This window comes from Hyaena hyaena, unplaced genomic scaffold (genome assembly GCF_003009895.1).
Source record: "Hyaena hyaena isolate Hyena2069 unplaced genomic scaffold, ASM300989v1 scaffold_1578, whole genome shotgun sequence".
Taxonomy (NCBI): domain Eukaryota; kingdom Metazoa; phylum Chordata; class Mammalia; order Carnivora; family Hyaenidae; genus Hyaena; species Hyaena hyaena.
In genome coordinates this window covers 66,358-71,673 of record NW_024082214.1, presented here as the reverse complement: position 1 = coordinate 71,673, position 5,316 = coordinate 66,358, and positions in this window count along the sequence as shown.

Genomic DNA, 5,316 nt, shown 5'->3' with positions numbered 1-5,316 from the left:
TCTCATTTGCCCCATGCATAAAAGTTGTTCATCCAGGTTTTAGTGTGTTTTGTTGTGTTGTGTCGTTCTTTTGTTGTTGTTTCCAGAAGAAGTTGTTCCACAAGTAGCCATAGATTTGGTGTGCTTGTAGGAGGAGGTGAGGTTAAGATCCTCTTAGATCGCCCTCTTGAACCAACCCTTCCATCCCTGTATTTATTTTAGAAAGCCATCATTTTAAATTAGTTTAAAAAATGGCCATAAAATTGGTTCTGTGATGATCAGGTATGTTTTAGTTACAAGTAAGAGAGTGACGTCAACATGATGGTAGAACACTAGGTCTCCCCATGAAACAAATATTTGTCAGCCATCTATGGGGTGGGGGGTGGGGAGGGAAAGTGCCTCTGTGGGAATTTTAGGATCAATGTAGGAGGTTGCAAAACCCCAGTGGAACCCAAGAATGAGAAGGGCTGTTTTGAGAAGGTGGGCCTGCTCACTGGTGGTAGGACCCCTGACCAAGGTCCTGGCAATAGACCAGAAGAAGCTATATCCTGCTGTGGACTTGGCTTAAATCCTGCCTGTCTGTAATCCTGTCATCAGCCCCTTCCCCCAAAGGGCTTGGGAGGAGCCAAACTCATCCAAGCCTTCATTACAGGCCTGTCAACCTTGGACCTGACTGCTGTCCCTGAAGCTGTTCTATGACTCAGCTCCAGTGTCGTTTTACCAGGGTCCAAGGTAGTCTTACTTGCCCAAAAGACGCAGCCAAGGGTCCAAACCCATAGATATCCCCTGTAACAGTCCTGTAGACCTGAGAACTGACTGAGCAATCCTGCTCTGCCATGGTCCAGATGAAGACCTGCTCAGTCAGGGACCAGACCAGGGACCCATCAGGGACTCAGCAGAAGCACCAACCATATGTACCCTGGGCAACATCCCCACTAACCTCAGACCAAAATGCAGTCTTTGAAGTGGTCCCATGACCTGGTAAAAATTTCAGTAATAAGACAGATAAGTCCCAGGGAATCTAGTGTACAACATTATATGTGTACATACAATGTACACATAATAATAGTGTATTATTACATACATGAAATTTGCCAAGAGTAAATATTAAGTGTTCTTAAGACATACAAAAAGATGGTGACTCTGTGGGATGAAAGATGTGTCAATTAACTTATTTATGACAATCGTTTTACAACATATACATACATCAAATAATCATGTTGTACACTTTAAATATACACAGTTTTGGGGTGCCTAGGTGGCTCAGTTGGTTGAATGTCCGACTCTTAATTTCAGCTCAGGTCATGATGTCACAGTCATGAGAGTGAGCCCTGTGTTGGGCTCCACGCTAATAGCATGGATCCTGCTTGGGATTCTCTCTCTCTCTCTCTCTCTCTCAAAATATATACATTAAATATATATTTAACATTAACAGAATATAACATTAAAAATACATACACAGTTTTGCTTTTTATTACACCTCAATAAAGCTGGAAAAAATTAATCTTTGCCACCTTATGGGGGAAAAAAAACAAAGTATATATTATAAAGCTATCAATAAAGCATGGTACTGTCATAAAAACATACATATAGAACTATGGAACAGAAGAGATATCCCAGGAATCACATTTGAAGTCAACTGATCATCAATAAGAGTGTCAAGAACACACACTTGGAAAAGAATAGTGTCGTTAATAAATACATAGAAACATTTTCTTGACATTGGTCTGAGTGATGATTTCTTGAATATGAACACAAAAGCACAGCAACAAAGGCAGAAATAAATTGGGATTCCATGAACTAAAACTATTCTGCACAGAACAGCAAAGGAAACAATCAACAGAATGAAGAGACAACCTATGGAATAAGAGGAGATATTTACAAACCATGTATCTGATAAAGAGTTAACATGCAAAACATATAAGGAACTCAAACGACACAATAGCATAAAAACAGACAAACAAAAAGATTTAAGAAATGAGAAAAGGACTGGAATAGACATTTCTGAAAAGAAGATATGCAAGTGGTTAACATGTACATGAAAAGGTGCCCAACATCACTAATCATCAGGGAGACAAATGAAAATGATAAGGAAGTATCACTTCACAGCAGCTAGGATGGCTATTAACAACAACAACAACAACAACAAGAGATAGCAAGTGCTAGTGAGAATGTGGAGAAACAAGAAGTTTTGTACACTATCGGTGGAAATATGAATTGGTACAGCCATTACTGAAAACAGTATGGAGGTTTTTCAAATAATTAAAAATAGAACTACTATATGATCCATCAGTCTCATGTCTAGGTATATGCCTCAGATGGTGAAATCAACAAACACACACACACACACACACACACACACACACACACACACACACAGTGGAATATTGCTCAACATTTAAAAAGTAAGAAATGCTACCATGTGTGAGAACATGGATAAACCTGGAGGACACTATGCTAAGTGAAATAACCCAGACACACAAAGATGAATACTATATGATATCATCTACATGTGAAATCTAAAACAATTCAGGTAAAGTTAAACTCACAGAATCAGGGGTAGAACAGTGTTTACCAGGGGCTGGGGGCTGGGGGAAATTGGAATATGTTGGTCAAAGGAGACAAAGTTACAGTAATGCAGAATGAATAAGCTCTGGAGATCCAATGTACAGCATAGTAACTGTAGTTCATAATGCTCTACTGTTTTTTGAAATTTGCTGAAAGGGCAGATCTAAGTGTCCTATCACAGAAAGAAAGGTAACTGTGTGAGGTGATAAACATGCTAATTAGCTTGTTAATGATTGTGGTAATCATTAACCATTTCACAACATATGCATACATGAAACCATAATTGTTACATCCTCTTGGTGAAGTGGCCTGTTTATCATTATCTAATAACTTCTTTGAGGCTTGTAACGCTTTTTGAATGAAAGTCTCTTTTGTACGATATAAGTACAGCCACCCCTGCTTTCTTTTGGTTACCATTTGCATGAAATATCTTTTTCTATGCCTTGATTTTCAGCCTATATGTGTCCTTTGAGCTAAAGTGAGTCTTTTGTAGGCATCATATATTTGACTCTTTTTAAAATCCTTTCAGCCACTCCATGTCTTTTGGTGGAGAATTAATCCATGTATATGAAAAATAATTCAGGATAAGTAACGAAGTACTATTGCCATTTTATTTTCTGTTTTGTAGTTCTTTTGTTTCTTCTTGCCATCTTCTCTTGTGATTTGATGACTTTGTTATGTGTTATGCTTTGATTCCTTTCTCTTTGTCTTTTTCATATCTCCTATAGATTTTTGTTTTGTGGTTACCAAAATGCTTATATAAAATACCTTATAGATATAACATCTATTTTAAGCTGATAACTTATCTTTGATTGTATACAAAAACTCTAAGCTTACTTCTTACTCACCTTATTGATGTCACAGTTTACATCTTTTTATATGGTGTGTCCCTTAACAGATTATCACAACTGTACTTATATTTAATACTTTTGTACACAAAAGTTAAAAGTGTTTTCCCACCACCATTACAGTGTTGAGTGTTCCAAGCTTGACTATATTCTTACTTTTCCATGTGAGTTTTATACTTTGGTGTTTTCATGTGTTCTTACCTGGTGTCTTTTTGTTTCAAAGTGAAGAACTTTTAGCATTTCCTTTAAGGAAGGTCTAGTGGTGAATACCTCTCTCAACTTTTGTTTGTCTGGGAAGGTCTTTACCTAGCTTTCATTTCTGAAGGACAACCTTTCTGAATTGAGTATTCTTGTTGTCAGATATTTTCCCCAGCGCTTTGAATATATTATCCTACTCTCTCCTGGCCCGCAAGATTTCTTCTGAGAAATCTGCTGTTGCCTTATGCTGTTCTCCTGTATGTCACCCGTGGCTTTTCTCTGTTTTCAAAATTCTCTCCTCATCTTGCCTTTTGATATTTTTATTATAACGTGTCTTGGTGTACCCTTCCATGGGATGATACTGTTTAGAGACTCTTGAGCTTTGTGAACTTGTATGTTCATATCCCTCAAGGATTTGGAAAGTTTTCAAACATTATTTCTATAGGTAAGATTTTCCATTTTTTCCCTTTTCTCTCTTCTCTTTCTTGGTCTCCCATCAGGCATATATGGGCCCGTTTAATGGTTAAAAAAATTCCCCATAGGCTTTCTTCACTTTTTTTCATTCTTCTTTCTTTTTCCCTACTGATTAGATATTTTCAAATTACCTGTTTGTGAGTTCACAAACACTACCTCCACTTACTATTTTTCCTCCCAACATTATGACATCCTTCAGGACAAGGAAGAACCACAAACACAGTGTCTTGTCTTTAATAACTTCCTCAATTTTAACCACTGTGGATAATTTGGTCTGTTGCCTTTGCTTTAACATATTTATGTATTCATGCCACATTTCAGGGACCTAGCAAAAATAATCCCAACATTGTTTGCCTAAGCCGGAAACCAGAAAGATCAGATCGAATTTATTTGGGGCATACAGACAAATCTGCGGTTTCCCACACAAATCAACAAAGAGGTGTTTGTGGAATAGTAATGTAAAAAAAAAAAAAAGCTATAGTGTATGTTTTCCTTCTTTATCTTTTCTGTGGAAGCACAGACGGAATATAAATAAAATCAAATGTAATTAATTCAGATTCCCCTCATGTGTAACTGCTGTAATTCAGGTAAGGGGACAGGTATGATGTTTAAAATTTACAATAGTTCCCTTTTCAGTGCTTACTTAAATGAAGGAAACGTTTTTAACCAACATCAAGCAGTTTATATGGTACTCTTATACACACACATTGCACACACTAGAGATAGGTTTATATCTATCCATAAACCTTAATTAGAGGTCATTACATAGACTCAGCTTTGGCTGGGTTTAATTACTGATAGTGCTTGATGTTATTTAAGTGGCATTTCAAAGAGATCTCGCATGATCTCAACTTTTTAGTAGCTGCGGCTGATTTTCCAGATTTTGCAATTAGTAGGAAGGCTGAACTAATATTATTTTCTGTTGAGAAACCTTGGGGGGGGGGCGACCAGAACACGGAGTCTGGAGCCAGACTGCCTGTGGGTAACACTTGGTTTGCCACCTACAATACCTGTAGCCTCTCAGACAAGTGACTTATATACCTCTGTACTTCAACTTTCTCATCTGTAAAGTTCTGTAACAGTACCTACTCTGTAGAGTTACCTCTCTTAAATGACTTATCCCTTTAAAGTGCATGACCCATAGTAACCACTATACATCTTCTCCCCACTCCCCAAATGAACAACTAAAACTCATTAGATTCCTTATAATTAATTTCCTTTAGACCTGCATGAAATTAAAGTCACCAAT